General features: G+C 32.4%; 1 long non-coding RNA gene across 2 annotated transcripts in view; it reads right to left on the bottom strand.

Annotated features, from left to right (window-relative positions):
• The window catches only part of LOC149131689 (uncharacterized), a 37,639-nt gene that overhangs the window by 4,813 nt on the left and 10,326 nt on the right, over positions 1 to 22,500 (bottom strand). Inside the window, exons 2-3 of one of the 2 annotated variants that reach the window (XR_016237664.1) lie at positions 15,203 to 15,479; positions 6,709 to 6,765 (exon numbers count right to left, since the gene is read on the bottom strand). This is a non-coding gene — a long non-coding RNA (uncharacterized LOC149131689). The remainder of the gene's footprint in view (positions 1 to 6,708; positions 6,766 to 15,202; positions 15,480 to 22,500) is intronic. The other variant, XR_016237665.1, reaches the window with a different exon arrangement.

Genomic DNA, 22,500 nt, shown 5'->3' on the forward strand with positions numbered 1-22,500 from the left:
GCCACTGGGAGAGGGGACAGCCAGATTTCTTCAGATGTTTGGAGGTTTTCCTTGGGACGTCACGCTCTTTAATGTTAGTGGGTGACTGGAACATAATCTTGGACGCATACCTGGATAGGGCGAGGCTAGCTGATAGGAGAGGGGGAGTAAAAGCCTCGCAAACCTGTTCAGCCTCTTCCAGTTGGCTGACAGGTACCGACTGAATTTTCCGAATTCGCCAATGTGGACATGGGCGAACCGCATCGTGTCTTCCAAAATACTTTGTAGGCCTATAGACAGAAGTAGTATAAGTTGTTAACGTTTCAAAGTCGTCGGCTACACGGACCATAAATTTGTGATCTGTACGGTTGACATAGATAGGATCCATAGACAGGGCCCCGGATACTGGAAGTTGAATGCATCCCTCCCGGCGTGCCAAGCTTTCAGAGACCGGGTTAGCATGTTAGTCCATCGAGAATTGGCGGGTGCAATCGCCAATAGCTGTTAGAGGATAGCCCTGAAAAGGCCTATTAAAATAAAGGCGGTAGGTCTTACTAGCGAAATAGCGTTAGAAGAATCTAGTATAGAAGACCTAGTTAGGAAGCGAGAAGAGGCGCTTAGGAAAGGCAAAGCGACCGACGTGCTAGCTATATAGGGAGAATTCATAAAAAAACAAAACAAAAGACGAAGACAGGTGGTGTAGAAAACAAACAGATGTATTAGTATAACGCTCGGGAATTGAAAATGTCTTTAACGTTTCGAGCCTACGCTCTTCCACAGAAAGGAACACAGAAAGAAACAAGGAGAGAAGCAAGGAGAGAAAAAAGGAATGTGTAGTGGCTAGCGGTCTATCATGGCGAATGCCGGACAGAAGGGTCACACAGGAGAGCTAGGAAGAAGGGAATATATATATATATATATATATATAATTTATTTATTTATTTATTTAAGTTTATATTTGTATATTCTTCAAGTTAGTAATCTATCGAATCACGAAAATGTCATATGTAAGTGTTTTCACAATGATTTATGCTAAAATATGCTATAATACTCAGATATTATATTATATTATGGAATGGTAAGTGAAATATAATCCAAATTCAGTTTAATGGCATTTCTATAAAATTATGTTTTATATTCTTTTATATATAATATAATATTATATTATATTATATGCAAACAGCGTGATTGAACAAACATAATTGAGCTATAGACGCAGGTGTGGCTGTGTGGTAAGAACCATGCTTCTCAACCGCATAGTTTCGGGTTCAGTCATACTGCATCGCAGCTGGAGCAAATGTCTTACATACTATGTGCTGGGGCCGACCAAAACCTTGTGAGTGGATTTAAAAGACGGAAACTGAAAGAAGCCAGCCATATCTATCTTTTACTTGGTTCAGTCATAAGAATGCGGCCATGTTGGGGCATCACCTTTATATATATATATATATATATATATATATATATATATACATACATACATATATATATATATATATATATATATATATATATATATATATATGTATGTATATATATATATATATATATATATATATATATATATATATATACAATTTTATTCCAGTCATGATCACAATTGTCAGACGAACTGAAACGTGAAGCTTTGAGTAACAGTTTTGTGTTTTTTGCAGCTTTGATAAGAATATGCATATATACAGGGTGGCCCAAAAGTAGGTTTACAGTTATTCAAATATCTCTTTCGCGTTCATATATTAACAGTTTAGATCTTAATTATAAAAATATATGAGACAGGGTTGCCAATTTAGTATATTTTATACGAGATCTAGCGAGTTGTTTTCAACATTTAGCGGAAAAGTTTTGAATCTCGCATTTAGCAGGGAAAATAGCAGGTTTAAAATTTTATTTAGCATGTTTTTAGCATTTTTCTCTGATCATGACATTTCCACAATAATTACCTTTTTCTTCTTTTTTTTCTTCCTTTTCTACTTTCGTTAAAGTATCTTACAGCCAAATTTTAGTACGATCGGCTATTGTTGAATTTTTCTTTCGCTTTCATGAAACTTCAAATGAAAGTTTATCAAAAGGAAGTTTATCAAGTTATGAACTTTTCCATCCCCCCTCCCCCCTTGGATACAATATTTAACATCAGGGTACTGATAAAGAAATCTCTTCAAAATATTGCAGTCTTAAACACAAGATTGTAATCTCCAAAAGGTTATCAAATACAGTTATTAACATCAAGATCCAACACGATTGCCACCTCTACCACAAGATTGCAACCTTTTCTATGCCAGCAGATGCTGTAATATACACTAGGAAATCGAAACTGATATTTTATGCCTTTCAAAGAGATAAATAGTATTGACCAAATAATTTTGCCTTTTGTAATATCATATTCTCGCATAGCCAGTACTGAAGTCAGTGGGTTGTTAAAAAAAAAAAAACAACGGTATCAGTGTGATTTGTCAAATTATGTTTCTTTTTCCATCGATTGAACTGCTGGTTAATTGTTATAAGTGTGTAATTAGGAACATTTAGCAAGATATTGTTAGAAATATACTTTAAAAAACCAAAGAGTAGGTGGATCAAATGTGTATTTCTACTCGTATTTCATAATTACATTGTAAGTTTGCACATCAGTACAACATATGCACTGAAAGCACTTAGAGTGATGCTCAGGATAGATACATGCTACAGAGTCAATGGATTTGGTATTTAACTTACACGGTCAGCCGTAAGTTAGATGTTTTGATGGAAGAGTATATCGTGTTAGCTTACAGAGGCCTCGGAGAGGCTGCGAGAGGCACGGGGCCAAATGTTTCTTGCAAACCAAACCATTAAAAAGAAATAAACAACCATGCTGAATTAATCTAATTATATTAAGTAGTTTGGTTGAAGCATTGTCTGGTATAAAAGTAGATAAAACTTGTTAGGGCCAAAAACAATGAAAACAGGATTAGAACACGTGGAAAAATGGGAGATGGAATAAAGCTGTTGACGTTATCGGAGAGATTAGTGACATGAGCTGACTAGTTTTGATACTGTAACCCATCTGCTTCGTGTAGTTCGTGTCTGTTGTTCAATACTAGTTTCAACGTAATAATTAGGATAGCCACCTTCGTTCGAAGGTTACTTATATTGCATTCCGTGGCTCTGATGATACAGTAAAGTCATGGACCTATCATATCAGTAGGTGTTTAAGGACAGAAATGTTTGTAGGCATCTCCCATTTTCCCATGCGTTTTCATGAAGGGGTCCTACTCCCGAAATATCGAAGAAAGGCAAAATTTCTGGTTTTGAACCCTGCAACGAGCCAGTGTCCTGTTCACGGGGAATATTGTGATGTCGGCCACTTATGCGCCATGGAAGCCGGATTACCAGCATTATGAGTCCTAGGGCTGAAGTAAAATATAAAAAAAATTTCGGCGCCATGTGAACCGCGAAAGAAATAAATGAATACAAAAGCACATTTTGATAAATAGTGGTTCTAGTATAAGACAGAAGCAGACTGAGATCGTGAATGGAATGATGTTGTACAAGAAACACCATTACGTGTCATGTAGAAAGTTTTAATTTTCACCAAAGACAAATTACACGCGCCGACATTAAAAGATATTTAATATATAACACAGAAACAAAATATGCACCGCCAAACAACACAATTACAAGGTGACAGGAGAACATTAATCACGCTGACTCATCCAGTTCTTAGCCATTACTGAATACATGATGTCCAAACACTCTCAGAAGAATTCAAAGATACAACTGAAAGAATAATTCCATCAACAATGATCACATTTACAGGACGTGTTTTAGATTAAAAAACAGTGTGATATAACTTCTTAAGTCGCCTGTCATATAGTTTACATCAGAGAATATATCGAACATGTAATAATAATAATAATAATAATAATAATAATGACAATTATTATTATTTCTTTATTGCCCACAGGGGGCTGAACATAGAGGGGACAAACAGGGACAAACAAAGGGATTAAGTCGATTACATCGACTCCAGTACGTAACTGGTACTTATTTAATCGACTCCGAAAGGATGAAAAGCAAAGTCGACCGCTGCGGAATTTGAACTCAAAACGTATCGGCAGACGAAATACCGCTAAACATTTCGCCCGGCGTGCTAACGATTCTGCCAGCTCACCGCCTTATGATGATGATGATGATGATGATGATGATGATAATAATAATAATAATAATAATAATAATAATAATAATAACAACAACAACAATAATAATAATAGTAGTATATATATATATATATATATATATATATATATATATATATATATAGGCGCAAGAGTGGCTGTGTGGTAAGTAGCTTGCCTACCAACCACATGGTTCCGAGTTCAGTCCTACTGCGTGGCATCTTGGGCAAGTGTCTTCTACTATAGCCTCGGGCCGACCAAAGCCATGTGAGTGGATTTGGTAGACGGAAACTGAAAGAAGCCCGTCGTATATATGTATATATATATATGTGTGTGTGCGTGTGTGTGTGTGTTTGTATGTCTGTGTTTGTCCCCCCCCCCAACATCGCTTGACAACCGATGCTGGTGTATTTACGTCCCCGTAACTTAGCGGTTCGGCAGAAGAGACACCGATAGAATAAGTACCAGGCTTACAAAGAATAAGTCCTGGGGGTCGATTTGCTCGACTAAAGGTGGTGCTCCAGCATGGCCGCAGTCAAATGACTGAAACAAGTAAAAGAGTAAAGTGTAATGTACTGTAGAATTTCGATTGCATGTTTTTTAGTTGTTTATCCAATTCAATAGTTCGTTCTTATCTGGTTTTTTTCCTATTTTTCTTTTCAGTATTGTTAGCTTCTCATTTGTAATCCATTGTTTCCTTATATATTTACAAAGCATTTTTATTTTCCTTACGTTCCTAAATTACAGTCTTCAGTTTTTCCTCGTTTCTTAATATTTTCTAGTTCTACTGTTGTTACTTTTTAGTAATTCAATATCTGTTTCAAGCTCCGGAGTCGGTATATCCTATCTATGTTGGTTTTAAAGTATCACTTAACGTCTGATCTGTTACTTCGAAGCTTTAGACTCGATAATGGCGATGGCTAATGTATTTATAACTATTATCTTCCCCTAGCATTGAATGTTAAACCTTCTCGGCACTCTTTTACAATTTCCCCCTTCATTTCTGTGTGTTGATTGCTACTAATTCCTACTACTCTTACATCTTGTTTCTAAGAGTCATTCAGGTATCATCCGTCGATTCCAGTACTTGGAACTAATTTGCTTTAGTTTATTTGTCTTTTCTTATCGTTTCTTGGCATATTTACCAATTTCCAAACTCAATTTTATGCACTCACTGAATTCATAAATTAATTTTAACAGCTTCTCTCGCTGATTATTATCTCTTGTAAATACTGTTATGCATTTATCTAGAGAGAATGGTTTAATGTTTGTTCGTAGAAGATTTCTTAATGAGGTCAAGAGTAGGCCAAAACGTAAATGACGTTAGCACACTCTACTTGAAACATTCTTATTGTATGATGGCTATAGAATTGACTGTAAATGTTTCTTTACTTCGCAGTTATATTGTTGTTTATCATTTAACATGGCCTGGATGGTGTACCATCGTACGAGTATTGGAGTTGCTTAAAAAGATGGTTTCTAGTATTCAAGTGACTGATATACTACAAAATAGCACATTTATTATTATTATTATTATTATTATTATTATTATTATTATTATTATTATTATTATTATTATTCAGTAGTTTTATTTTTATAGCGTACTTTCACTTCACTACCGAGCGCAGCTGTGTGCCTTGGGTATGTGCTGTGAAAAAAAAAAGACACCCATGGTAAGGCAACCCTCCACAAATCTAACTCATTAACGAAATTATGCAAAATAAAGTTCAAGTAAATGAGACTACTACCAAAGGTGAAGGTGTCTCGTCCGGTAGATGTAGATTTGATCGAAATCCAGCGACTGGTTGCCGTAAAATGAAGTAGAAGAGGACTGAACGGGTAAACGCTGTTATCATGTCGTGTGAGCTTTTTAACCATACAGCTGGAGAAATCGAGCAAAAAGTGAACAATGAAATAAGTAACTTGTCTCATCCATTGCCTATCTTTATTTAAAACTCAGTGTAAGAATAATATTGGTTTCCTTGGAACGGACGTTAACTATCTCCTTGAAGCTTATATCCTACAGACCTTAATCATATGGTTTCAGGTTTCTAGTGTTACGTATTTGACAATTCTATTGCTTTGTGATATTAGATATATTCTAGAAGGAAGTGAGCTGGCAAAATCGTTAGCGCCTCGGGCAAAATGCTTAGCGGTATTTCGTCCGTCTTTACACTCTGAGTTCAAATTCCACCGAAGTCGACTTTGCTTTTCATCCTTTCGGAGTCGATAAAATAAGTACCAGTTGAGTACTGGGGTCGATCTAATCGCCTTAACCCATCGCTCCAAACTGTTGTCCAAATTTGAAATCGATAGTAAAGGTTGTTTTCAAGGCTGTCTCCTACTTCTAAACGTCGTTTTCCCTTTATAAGGAAGTTTCAAACAAAGTGAGGGGCCACTTAGCGTAAAGGCCAATGAAGAAGAAGAAATTAAAACAAAAGGAATGAATTTACTTTTGACTTGTATAAGAGTTCAGGCCATATGAAGGAGGAAAATAATGAGATGGAAGAGAATTCCAAGGCCCAGCAGTTTGACTGGAGTTGACTATTAATAAGAGATTGAACATTTTATAAATACTTACATTTATTCAAACTGGATGGAAGGAAAGATATCTTGATGAACCCATTGAGGATTGAACCTAGAACAGAGAGACTTAATACAAATTACTGGAGATCATTTAGCTTCGTTCACTACCATTTTCCACACATCATTCGCCCCACCACAAGCGACCGACGAACGAGGATAATGTTTGCGATGAAATATTTAAACTGAATGAAAAAATAAAATTGCCTGCTTTCAATCTACTCTGTATCTTCAAAACACACACACACACGCACAGAGAGAGAGAGAGAGAGAGAGAGAGAAAACAAAAAAAGTAAAGTAAAAAAAAAGCAAAGCTTTTATATTTACAAAAGGATAAAAGAAAACTCTAGTATTGTCCCGGAGGCAGGAGAACATTTCGTAGTCGCCCAACCTTAAACTACAGAACAATGAGCTTTACAACCATCCAATCGTTATAGTTCTCACACTCAGAGAAGCCAAAACACTTGACATTTTGGTATTTTTCCTTTAATTATTTCTCAAAATTTCCTCAAAGCTAATATCCTTCAGTTCTTCATGAAAACTTAATCAGTGAAGGGTTTCGTATTGTAGTTTCAATCCTATCTTGAAGCAAATATCCTTGACGAATATTAATCCTGCCAGTCCAGATTTCCAGTGTCAGCTTACTCAGCGATTCTCATTCTTAATGTTATTAAGTATGTTATTTCATTTTCTAGACTGTCTTCTATCACCGAATGTCCTTGGAACTGAATTCTAAATCCAGGTTTCAATTTTCTAATAACCGTTTTGAAAAGAAGCAAAAAAAATGCAAAAAATTAAAAAAAAAGATATTTTTTTCAGAAAAACGCTCTCATTATCTTTGAATAAATCGTTCAACAAGGACTCATTTAATAACATTGCACAGGTAACGACAATGGCTTCTAAAAAGGAATGGATACTACTCCATCATTTTGTTACTTCATCTCCAGCAAATCTGAGGTATTGTGATTAAGTAAGAAAACGTTTTTTTTTTATCAAACTGTTGTGCAACTTATAACAATTATTTGAATTCTTTTGTAGGCTGCTTGTCAAATTGACCTGTAGTATTAGAACACGTACACACACACACATACACACATTCATACGCACATGCATATATATATATATATATATATATATGTGTGTGTGTGTGTGTGTGTGTGTGTGTGTGTGTGTGTGTGTGTGTGTGTGTGTGTAGGCGCAGGAAAGAATGTGCCGTTGAGAATATAGGTGCAAACATGGTCGTGTGGGGGAAAAAGGTTGTTTTACCACCACGTACATTCGGATTCAGTCTCACACAGCTAACTATAGCCTCCTCCACCAGCCCTAGACGGACCAGTTACTTGTGAGAGAATTTAGTAGACAGAAACAGTGTGTGTGTGTGTGTGTGTGTGTGTGTGTGTGTGTGTGTGTGTGTGTGTGTGTGTATGTATAGATTTGTGTGTCTGTGTGTCCCCATCATCGATTGACAACCGCTGTCGGTATGTTTACGTCCTTGTAAGATAGCCGTTCGGCAAAAGAGACCGATAGAATAAGTACTAGGCTTACAAAGAATTAGTCCTGGGATTGATTTGTTCAACTTAGGGCAGTGCTCCAGCATGACCGCAGTCAAATGACTGAAACAAGTAAAAGAATAAAAGAATGATTTAGAAGTCAAGCTAAATGGAATTACAAAGAAGAATTCTGTTTACGTATCTGAAAACAGTATCACAGTATTTTACAACCCTGATGTTTTCTCATTTCGACGGTTCACCAATATTGAGGGGAAAATGTGCATTAGAACGTTTATATTTGCAAGCAGAAATCTGTTATCTTTGATATCGAAATTAATTTGGAGTTGTTATCTAATACACATTAATCACATGCCAGGAAGATAGATTATACAAGCATTAATAAAGGTATTAACGTTTATCACTAGCTTTGATAATTATATTTAACTCGTATTACAATTTCACTGGCATTTTCCATTTCAGGCGGGGGAAATGTCAATCTTTGCCTTGGCTAATTATAGACCTAATCGACAAGATAGGAACTTCATCCGTTAGTCATTGTGGAGGAAAACAGCATTCATTTAGGATCTTTTCAGGCTCAGGCAGATTACAGAGATTTATGCGGTTAATTGGAACGTCGGTATGAAAATTAAAAACGGTATTCAAGCGTATGAGACGCGTTAGATATGATAACAGAAACGTATTGTGAATATTCTGAAAGGTGGACCACAGAAAGTATATATCATAGTGAATAACAGACATCGTCCGATTGAAGCATTCAAAATAAACAATAACAATTACGTTTCCTTGAAGATGTATTTTAATTGGAATTATTAATATTTTGCAATATTTGTTTTGGACTATAAGACGGCGAGTTGGCAGAATCGTTAACACGTCGGACAAAAATACTTAGAGGCGTTTCGTTCATCTTTACGTTTTTGTGTTCAAGTTCCGCCGAGGTCAACTTTGTTTTTCACACCTTTCGGTGTCGATGATAAAATAAGTGGCATTTGTACACTGGGGTGGATTTAATCGACTCTTCCCTCCTGAAATTGCTGGGTTTGTGCCAAAATTTGAAACCAATATTAATTTTGGACTAAATTAGAAAGTCTTATGGTTTGGGGTTCACAGAAATATATATATATATATATATATATATATATACGTGTATAAGGAATGACCACTAGGTGGACATTCAATATGCTAGAAAGAGATCATCAGCGACCCAACCACAAAGAAAAATAATTGTTTTTCTTTGTGGTTGGGTCGTTGATGATCTCTTTCTAGCATATTGGATGTCGACCTAGTGGTCATCCCTTATACACGTGTAGTACAATTTTTTCTGAATTTTCAGATTTTTAATATGCTAGGCCACTTGGTTTTAAATTGAATCAATATTCAATTTATCACCCTACCTATATAAATAATAATTTATATATATATATATATATATATATATATATATATATATATATATATATATATATATATATATATATATATATATATATATATATATATATATATATACACATATATATATATATATATATATATATATATATATATATATATATAAACTCCAATTGGCCTCATGGGAACAAATTACCAGTAACTACAAATTACTAATTAAATATATACTGGCAACAATTAAATTTAATGGAAATTTATTTTTTTAAATTTCATAATGATGTCGAATTTTCGCATTATTTTCCCTGATACAAAATTTGCTCACGCTGGCACATCAATATAACACGGAAACAAATACTTTAATGTCGGTCTTAAAATGACAACATAATTATCCGCTACGTAGTCGTTCGTCCTACAAGAAAAAAACATAAGTTAAGTACCAGTTGTTTACTGGGGTCGATCTAATCGACTGGCCCACTCCCCAAAGATTTCGGGCCTTGCGCCTAGAGTAGAAAAGAATATTTTGACATGGCCTAGTGTTTAAGTTATTGCACCTACGACTGCGGAATCGCGGTTTCAATTCTCGATTCTCGGTTCTTGAGTAAACCAATTCATTTCATGTCGCTCCCAGTCCACTCAGCAGGTAAAAATGAGTAACCTGGCTACGGGCCTAGAATCCCGTTCAGAGAAAATGTTGCGATCTCACCTACTTATAGGCCAGGGAAAGTCGGTAACCGGCCTGATGAGTCCTCGGACTTGAGACAGTAATGTCGAAGTGTTGTTGTTGTTGTTGTTGTTGATGATGATGATGATGATGATATGTAATTCACTGTTGCTACCCTGATCCAACAGAATCCTGATGAAATGTGTTCAGCCATAAGCATATCAGCATAGTTTTCTGACATCATGTATCGTAAATTTCGTTATCCAATATGGCTTACCTTTTAAAGAGAGAAGATTGTGATTTAAAAGAAATTTGATTGCTAGTTTTAGTATGGCGAAAAAATGTGAAGGGAATTTCCTCGTTCTTTTGAGTTTAATCCCCTGATATAGCCAGTCATCACTAACAGCTGTTTTGCTATAAATAAAAAAACCAAAAAAAAACCTCTGACTCACTTTAGAAGCCGTTCCCGAACACTATATATTAGAAACACATCAAACTAGACATACAGAAATTATTAACTGTTACCTTCATATTCTCTTCACGTATAGTAGAATAAAGGTACAAACAGACAAACAACTGGTATCAGATAAGTTATGATATTAAATATTTAAAGGCAGAAATGTTAGCACGCCGGGTGAAATGTTTAGCGATATTTCGTCTGTCTTTACGTTCTGAGTTCAAATTCCGCCGAGGTCGACTTTGCCTTTCGTCCTTTCGAGGTCGATAAATTAAATACCAGTTACGCACTGGGGTCGATGTAATCGACTGGCCCCCTCCCCCAAAATTTCGGGCCTTGTGCCCAGAGTAGAAAAGATATCTTATATACTCATGGTGAGTATACTGGGTTTCGTTTATTTTACCTCAGTGTCACTTTGATGGCATGCCCTGCTCTCTCACTCAACAATAACCAGGAAGGTATTAGACAATTAAAAAGAACTGACAGCATGGTATCGTAGGCTGCAGGCAGCAAGCCCGATTTTCATGCATGACACCAGGAATTCCAACAAAACCTATGATAAAAAGAAATAATAATAATAACCCTTATCAGACGGGTAGCCATGATGGGTATACTGGGCTTCGTATATTTTTCCCTAGTGTCACTTCGATGGCATGCACTGCTCTCTCGCTCAATAATAATAATAATAATAATAATAGTTATTAGAGTTATTATGATTTCAAATTTTGGCACAAGGCCAGTAAGTTCAGGAGAGGAGTTAAGTCGATTACATCGACGTCAGTGCTCAACTGGTACTTATTTTATCGACCTCGAAATGATGAAAGGAAAGTCGACCTCGGTGGCATTTGGACTCAGAATGTAAAGACGGACAAAATGCCGCTAAGCATTTTATCAGGCGTGCTAGCAATTCAGCCAGCTGGCCATCCTTCAATATATTTATTATATAATAATAGAGTCTCCTCGTGCTTTTAAGTCAGTTAAGCTTCCACATCATAAAAATCAATTTCTAATAAATAAAAGTCAGTTCAATTTTCGTTAAAACATTCATTGCATCCTGAACCAAGAAGGCATCCTGAACTAAACAGAACAGGAGGAGATATCGGGGGTGGAGAGTCATTGAAGAGGTTACAGGAAATGTGATGAAAGATTTCCAAACAAAAGACATAAAAAAAGAACAAGAGCACTCAGAGAGCGCAAACCTCCGCCAAAGCAACACCAACGTATTCCCAACGATTAGCCGGAGGTGATTTTTAAAATGAGACTATCTGAAATAAACTCGATTGCTTTCACAAACGAGAATACTAAAGATGAACCCGACTGCTCCCAAAAATTAAGTAAAAAAAAGGAAAAATAATCCAGAATCTTTCTTCAGTAACTGATCGATCCCAAAATCTTATCAGTTCGTGCCAGTCACAAGGCCAAATATCCATGAAAGTTTCATCCGAATCCATTCAGTGGTACTTCAGATATCTTGTCCACGAACAAACAAAGAAACAAACACGACTGAAAACATTAACTCCGCCTTCGCTAAGGTGGAGATAATAATAAATCTGAATTGAAGAACGAATATACAGTGCGTGTATTTATTTGCCAAAAAAAAAAAAATGATCATCCCAAAATATAACATTATTATGCTACCTTTGAATGGTTACAATACCGCAGCTGTTAAATATACTCAACGAGTAGGCAAATGTTTCATTTGAGTTTTATTAATATTAGCATCATTACTTCAGTTGCCTACAGAATTGGTTAATTAAAATTATTGCAATGAATTGTACAGAAGACGATAGTTATTACATACATATTTCCTAAATAAATAACTGATAACCAATAACTGATGAAATGAAATGAAATTAAGTAGCCAATGCTTTGAGATCTTATAAATTATCCCACGTGTGTGTCTGTGAAAATATGAAATATTTAATTCATAATCGTTAGACCAACAAAACATACTTCTTTTCACGTATCACTCTTCGGGAACTATGTATGTATGTATGCATGTATGTATGTATGTGTGTGTGTATGTATGTATATATGTATGTGTGTGTGTATGTATGCATGTATGTATGTGTGTGTATGTATATATGTACGTGTGTGTGTATGTATGTATGTATGTATGTATGAATATATGTATGTATGCATGTATGTATGTGTGTGTCTGTGTGTCTGCCTTTGTGTGTGTATGTAACTATGAATGCATGTATGTAGTGTATATATATATATATATATATATATATATATATATATAAGGTTTTTATGATATATTTATTTTCTGGAGTGTATGAATTAAATTCTTCTTTATTGAATTATTTAATAGTGGTTTTTCTCTAAATTTTATACATATATTTTATATTGGGAAATTTGATTTAGTATTGCTAAATAGAATTTTTCCCTGTAAGTTTTGGAAATTATTCCCTATTATTATTATTATTATTATTATTATTATTATTATTATTATTATTATTATTATTATTATTATTTATGTGTGTGTGTATGTGTGTGTATGTATACATGCACTAGCGACGGCAGCAATGTTAATGTCAAATGGCAGTCTTTATATCCTACACAACGTGAATGTACTATTAGCATGTACTGCGGTATTCGCCTCGGCCGATGCTCTCACATAGACGTACGTTTCTAAGAGCACAGATATATATCGCTAGCAGATGAGAATTGGCTGCTTATGTGGCAAGCGGATGCCTGCAACTGAAGAAGCACAGTTCACTGAAATCATGTGTTCTGGCACTTCCAGCACCCATGCCAGACGGATCTCGTCTGCTAACGATATATGCCTATACTTTGAGCACCGTACATATATATGAGTGAATACCGAATTTATAATACATCCACATTGAGAAGGATATAAAAATTGCCATTTATTTACACACATACACACACACGCATGCACACACACATATACACGTACATATATATATATATATATATATATATATATATATATATATATATATATACATACACGTATGTATGCATATATGTACGTATGTATGTACAAGTTTGTATATGTGTATGTGTATGCATATAATTGCATGATATATACCTATGTATATATAAATTTGCATACGTTTGTGGGATAATCCGTGGTAGATGATAGTATTAGTCGAGATTCAAAACACGTAACGAGATATACATTAAACAATGTGTAAATCAATTGAGGAATATAGCCGACCATGAATTCATAAAGAAGAAAAATATAAGTTCATAATGCATAATGCATGTTCCATTATATTGAATAAAATGGCACTAACGCCAGATTGCGTGGACAGCATTCAGCTAAAGATTTACAATACACAATGAACTATAAACAATATATATATATATATATATATATATATATATATATATATATATATATATATATATATATATATATATATATATATATATATATATATATATATATATATATACATATATATATATACATACATATATATATATATATATATATATATATATATATATATATATATATATATATATATATATATATATATATATATATATATATATATATATAGTGCTGGCTTACAGTATATGGTATGGATTACGTGATTACATGTTAATATTGAGCTGAAGGTCACTTATTGAAGTAAGCATGTTGATGTAAGCATGACAATTGAAGTAACCTCTGTAAAATATACTTTATCCTTGCTCAAAAGACCGCTGTCTCTGGATCGAGGAAGTGGTCTTGAATTATATTGTTGTCTATTGGGTATATTCAACCATTATTCTTCATTTTTATAATTACGCTTATGTTTCCTGTCCATACCAGCTCCGTTAGCATCCATTCAAAGTGCATTGTGTTTCTTATTAATCGTGATGTTTTAACAATTTTTATATTTTAAAGAATATATCCTATGATAAAAGCGTTCATGTGTATATATAATATAAATTTAAAGATATGTCTCATATTGCATGAAAAAGAAAATTCATATAACTAAATTTGAGATGTCATCAGATTAACTATTAATCATATTTCGCGCACTTGTGCTAGATCAGACAATCGTCTGGTCATTGAATAAATGGCTGTTTTGGATTTGATACGTTTCTGTGAAGTATAACCATTAGTTTCGTGCCCTGCAGTTATATGAAGCTACTTTGATAATAATATTCGATATTGCTTGAGGAAAGCAGAGGTGTAATCCTCTTTGTCTTTGAAATGTATATGTAAGTATTATCTGGTCTTAAACATATTTAAAGTAACACTTACATAGTTTTCAACCAATTTGAGTATAGCACTTAAAAATGAGGCTTCATATATAACCACTTTCGAGAGGAACAATTCTTTAAACTGATATATTGAGGGGTTTCTGCATTTATAAGTTGGTTCCTAGTTGTGGAGTGGAAGTAAGGAAACAATACTATCTAAGCGTTTGCTGTATTTATTACATTGGTAAAAGATGTGATATCAAGTATAAGAAATTCATGTTTTTATTGGTGGAGAAATTACCTTTAAAATGTGGATTAAATCAGAATATCTATCTCTTTTCGGTTCTTTTGTCTTGTACGAAATAATCCTTTTTCAAAAGTTTTTTTCCCCCAAAGCAGCGTTTGTTTCTCGGCAGTCGTTATTACTCATGGTGAGTGCAGTTCTGCTAAGAACTCTCCAAGATGTGCCGGTTGCAAAATTCCTAATTATGGCTAGTGGGTGGTTGAAATACTTGTGTATGTAGTTTTGTCATTCGCATTTCTGGTTTAGTAGGGTATGCCTTCATTTCAATGTTGACCTGTGTCAAGAAGGTTAAATGTTGTTAGTTTGGCTTTAATAGTTATATATCAATTTCACTGAATATTCTTCTCAAGTCGTTTCTGAGTATCTGATGTATGTGCATATATGTGTACATATGTTTATATTATCGTCAGTCAATTCGAGGATGTTAGATCCACACTAGGGATTATAAAATAAAAAAAAACATTCCACTGGTTAATCACTTATCATATAATGCGAAAGTCTCTGCGATATGTTAAGGATTATTGTAGTAATACGTATTATTAATACTGAAAGAAAGAAAATGGAGAAAAAATGGATGTATTAATAATTTATGTGTATGACATAAAGATGTTGAAATTTTTTTTTATCTCCCATTTCGTTTTGAGCTTTACAACTTATAATTTATTTGTATTTCTATTTAAAAAAAAAACATTCAGCGTCTTGATATCATACAAATAAATTATTCATATAACCATCTTTCTCCATTTTCTTTCTTTCAATACATACATATGAATATATATATATATATATATATATATATATATATATATATATATATATATATATATATATATACATATATATATATATATATATATATATATATATATATATATATATATATATATATATATATATATATATATATTCAGATGTTACGATCGTAAGATATATCACACTTCATTATATTTTTATTTCATTCGTGAACTGCTTTATTTTTATTTCATTCGACGACAGTTTTAAATCGTCTTACTTTGTTTAATTTTACTTCATCCGAGGACAATTATAAATCTTTAAACATCTTGCTTGCTCGTAATGTTAATTTAATTCATTTTATCTGATGTCATTTTCTGTATATATATTGTGATCACCCAACCTTGGGGATTATATAATAAAAATATATATATGTATATATTTGATTGTATTCTCAATCTGAATGTGTATTGGCCGGACTAGGAGGATGATAAACTAATCTGTTTTCTCTCTATCTTTGAACTTTGATATTTGTTCAATATATTGAGCCCTTCTGTGTTATTTCGTGGAAAGAGTTACGCTCTTTTATTATTTAACACACACACACACACACACACACACACACACACACACACACACACACACACACACACACACACACACACACACACACACACACACACACACACACATATAGAGAGAGAAAGAGACAGAGAGATAGATGTGAATGTATACATATATATAATTTTGTAGGAATCATCATCTTCTACTACTACTACTACTACTACTACTACTACTACTACTACTACTACTACTACTACTACTACTACTACCACCACTACTACTACTTACTGCTACAAGAAAATGCATGGATAGTATCATACATTCTGCACGAGGCACTAATGAGGTGAAGACCTAAAATACAAATCTGGATAGGATTGAATAATTTGGCCATGGTCTTCACTGAAACACGTGTAAGACTTATGTAATTACTTAATTCATGGATCAGCCTAGCTGTTTTGTTATCTTTTTCTCTGCATATATATATATATATATATATATATATATATATATATATATATATATATATATATATATATATATATATATATATATATATATTCATAAATATATATATATGTGTATATGTATATATATATATATATATATATATATATATATATATATATATATATATATATATATATATATATATATATATATATATATATATATATATATATACATATACACATATATATATATTTATGAATATATATATATATATATATACATATATATATACATATATATATACATATATATATATATATATATATATATATATATATATATATATATATATATATATATATATATATATATATATATATATATATATATATATATATATTCATAAATATATATATATGTGTATATGTATATATATATATATATATATATATATATATATATATATATATATATATATATATATATATATATATATATATATATATATATATATATATATATATATATATATATATATATATATATATACATATATATATATATATATATATATATATATATATATATATATATATACATACATATATATATATATATATATACATATATATATATATGTATATATATATATATATATATATATATATATATATACATATATATATATATGTATATATATATATATATATATGTATGTATATATATATATATATATATATATATATATATATATATATATATTATATATATATATATATATATATATATATATATATATATATATATATATATATATATATTCATAAATATATATATATGTGTATATGTATATATATATATATATATATATATATATATATATATATATATATATATATATATATATATATATATATATATATATATATATATATATATATATATATATATATATATATATATATATATATATATATATATATATATATATATATACATATATATATATATATATATATATATATATATATATATATATACATACATATATATATATATATATATACATATATATATATATGTATATATATATATATATATATATATATATATATATATATATATATATATATATATATATATATATATATATATATATATATATATGTATATATATATATATATATATATATATATATATATATATATATATATATATATATGTATATACATACATACATATATATATATATAGAAGCCTTGGGGCTTCTACTATAGCTTCAGGCCGACTGAAGTTTTGTGACTGGATTTGGTAGACGAAACTGAAAGAAACGCTTCGCATACACACACACACGCGCGCACACACTTATATATATATGTATATGTATATATCTGTGTGTGTGTGTGTGTGTGTGTGTCTTTGTGTCTGTGTTTGTACCTCTATCACCGCTTGACAGCTGGTGTTAGTGTATTCATGTCCCCGAAACTTAGAGGTTCGGCCAAAGGGGCCGATGGAATAAGTACTAGACTTGAGAAATAGGTCCTGTGATGAAGGCGGTGCTCCAGCATGGCCGCAATCAAATGACTGAAACGAGTAAAATAATATAAGAATACATATACATACATACACACACACACACACACACACACACACACACACACATATATATATATGCACGCAAACGCTAAAGATGCTTGTAGGTGGAAAGCGACAAGGCAGGAAAAATCGATATTTATATAACGTCAGAGAGAATCCAGAAAGCAATTAAAATTAAGTGAATAAATACAAAAAAAAGTTATCTTAATAAAAGCTGTTAGTTTTCATTTCCATTGTAATATATTAGTGATTTAACAGAGCGGTTGCAAATAGTATAGTTCCTGTAGGGCTCGCATTTGAAGCATTCATTATTCTTCCTAGGAAGTCTAACCTTCTAAAGTCTCCTTAGTATCATATATCCAATGACATATAAATCACTTCTTTTGGCAGAGGAAAGAATTGCTAATAGCGGGAGCGAGAGCGAGAGAGAGAGAGAGAAATCGGCAAACAGTTTAGTTTATACATGCATACATACATAACGAAGTAATTTAGAGAGAGAAGGGTAGAGAAAAACAGAGAGAGAGAGAGGGAGAGAGAGAGAGAATATGCTCAGTATATGTGGGTATATATTGAGAGGGAGAGGAGATGAAGTAAAGGAGAGAAAGAAAGAGACAAGGAGCTGTAATGAAGGCTAACGAAAAACTGAAGAAAAGAAATGAAACAAGAGATTAAGTGGTATTGCTGTACATCTTTCAGGTTCAACTGCTGTCATAGTTACCGTAGGCTGACCGTCTTTACGACCAACTAATGATTCTAATAAGCTAAACTGAAGAGGAAGTCCACAGAATCATTTCGAATTAATTGGAACGAAATTTAAGCAAAACCTAATAAAAATATCGAAGTCTTCGACTAGATTTAAAGCTGCCAAACTGAAAGCATCGTCAATAATTTGTTTCTTGCTTTCCATTACAGACTTTCAAGGTCATTTGTTAAATGGTTTCAAAAATGTCATTACAGCCTGATCTTCGCTTACTGTGTAAAACGGCAAAGGAAGTCGAGCACTATATAACGATCTTAATATCGAGTGTTTACAACGAGTTCAGACCTTAACTTTCAAGTAGATAAAAGGAAATACTAGTAATATACTGAAATAGCAGCAGTTTGGAGTATCTCTTGTGGTATCTGATTTGCAGCCGATCAAAAGAAAATATTTACCAAGTGTTGAGAATACTCCGGTTATTGACTGAAGTGTTGTTCATCTATCTGTCTAGGTGCACAGCTATATATATATATATATATATATATATATATATATATATATATATATATATATATGTATGTATACATGTGTGTAGTTTTCTAGATATCTACTCATCTATTAAGTTAGACAAGCTGGTGGACATATATATATATATATATGTATATATCAAGAGAGAGAGAGAGAGAGAGAGAGAGAGAGAGAGAGAGAGAGAGCGAGAGAGAGAGAGAGATGGTGTGTATGAGTGAGGGAGAGAGAGAGAAATTAGAAATGTAACGATCGGGCACTGCTGTTTGGACGCTGGCGATTTGGACCATTGAATGGACATTCAATTTGTTTTGGCAACAGTATTTTTGGCAGTACAGACAAACACAAGCAAACACAAATATACACATGTGCACAAACTTGCTCTCTCTCTCTCTCTCTCTCTCTCTCTCTCATATACACACCCACACAGTTACACTATGCATGCGCGCATGCGCGGAAATATACACATGCATATAGAGTACGAGAAAAAGTCAAAGAGACATTATAATTGAACACGAATAACAAACACCTACCCTCTCATATACACAAAGAGAAATATTCTCACGCAAATAAACAAAACACAAAGACAGAGAAATGAGGAGAACGAGAGAATGAGAGAAACGTTAAAAAGTCATTTGTCAAATAAGTCAGCGTCGAATTAGCGACATCAAATATCTAAACAAAAGTGTGCAAAAATATCAATTACTGACCTACATTCTACATTAATGTACAACATAGCAATCGTACCAGCCAGCCAGTAATTATCCCATGGACATATGAATTCCTCTTTAGTAGCAGCTGTTCAATCGTCCAGCTTGTGTAAAATAGGCTCTCTTGATAAGTGAGATGGTACTTTGACATTACAAAACTGATCACTATTAGAGAAAGGGTGCTGGTGATTTTTCAATCATTGTTTTCTTATATCGTTAGTGACTGATTTTGAATTAGCTTGCGGTTGGCAGTGGATTCATGCTATTGACAATGTTAAACGAAGCAGATATACGCATCTATCATTTTCACCCCCGCAGTCGGAGGAATTTCGTCTGCTACCGATATATTTATGTCTTTAAATACAGTACGTTCATAAGAGGTGATATCTCCAGATGAATACTGCAGCTAATTTGCCTTTCATGATGTATTTCTATCAATGTAGTACACGGATTGTTATTTTAATCTAATAGTGTTTCTGTTGCACACAAAGGTTTTTTATTCAGCAGGGCGACTAGTTGCAACATCAGTGATTTTTCAATCCCTACTTTTTTATTTTAGTAGCAACGGGCCTTTCATGGTATTCGTTTGGCTATGGGTATATACAACTGACAAAGCTCAACGAGACAGAAATAGCAATTTAGCAGACTCACTGGTGCTGCTTGACAATTTCCGTCTGTTACTATTATATCTGTGTTTTTAAATATACTACGCCCATAAAAGATAATATCCGCGAACGAACACCACAGCTAATTTGATTTACCTGTTCCCGATGTATTTCACTGAGTATGATACACAGTTGGCTCTTTTAAACTAATACAATTTCTATTGCACATGACTAATTCTGAGATATGTTACTGATTGCCATTATACAATCATATCATATTAAATTCTTTGTGATGCTAAGAGTAGCATTTCTATGCTATTATGTCTAAACCATTGTTACATATAAAGCTGTGAGATTATCTTATGAAGTTTATCTGTGAAGAATTACAACACCATACAAAATCTCGAAATCTTTTAAATTCTTTAATCTCGCGAAGAACATTCCACTGTTTAAATCATGTCACAAATATCTTGTAATGTTTCACACATTATTTATTTATCTATTTATTTATTATCCTGATTTATTTATATATGTATATATGTAAGTATATATATATATATATATATATATATATATATATATATATATATATATATATATATATATATATAAATATATATATATATATATATGCATGTATGTAGGTATAAATCTATCTAACTATTAATCAGTTAGTCTGCCTGTCTCTCTCTCCCTCTCCATCTCTCTCTCTTTATCTCACTCTCTCTCTCTCTCTCTCTATATATATATGTGTGTGTGTGTGTGTGTGTGTGTGTATGCGCGTGTGTATATGTATATATATATATATATATACACACTCACACACACATATATATATGTACGCACGTACGTATGTACGTACGTATGCATGCAGGTATATATGTTTGAATTCGTGTATATATACATGCATACATGCATTTATGCATCTATACGTAAATGCACACACATACGCACACACACACATACACACACACATACACACACATATATATTATATATATATTCAAACGTGCGTATATATATTTATGCGTGTATATGCATGTCTGTATATATGTATGTATTTATGTATCAGTGTATCGCTGTATATATATATATATATATATATATATATATATATATATATATATATATATATGTATATGACTGTATGCATTTATGCATATATACATACACACACATACACACAATCACATACTTTCTACATAGACTCTGTAGTTGACGAAACGAACCGCCAATTTTTCGCTAACATTTTACACCTGCATATTATTCATGCATTATCCACCTGCAGTCTAGACATGGCGCGCTAGAGGTTACGGTGACTCAATGAAGAGAAAGCCTATAAGAATCTTTTAGCAGAGACATACCAATATTATCGCCCTCAACAGCAAGATAACACGAATGCTACTCATAGA

Source organism: Octopus bimaculoides, chromosome 20, assembly GCF_046866305.1.
Source record: "Octopus bimaculoides isolate indiv1 chromosome 20, ASM4686630v1, whole genome shotgun sequence".
NCBI classification, from domain to species: domain Eukaryota; kingdom Metazoa; phylum Mollusca; class Cephalopoda; order Octopoda; family Octopodidae; genus Octopus; species Octopus bimaculoides.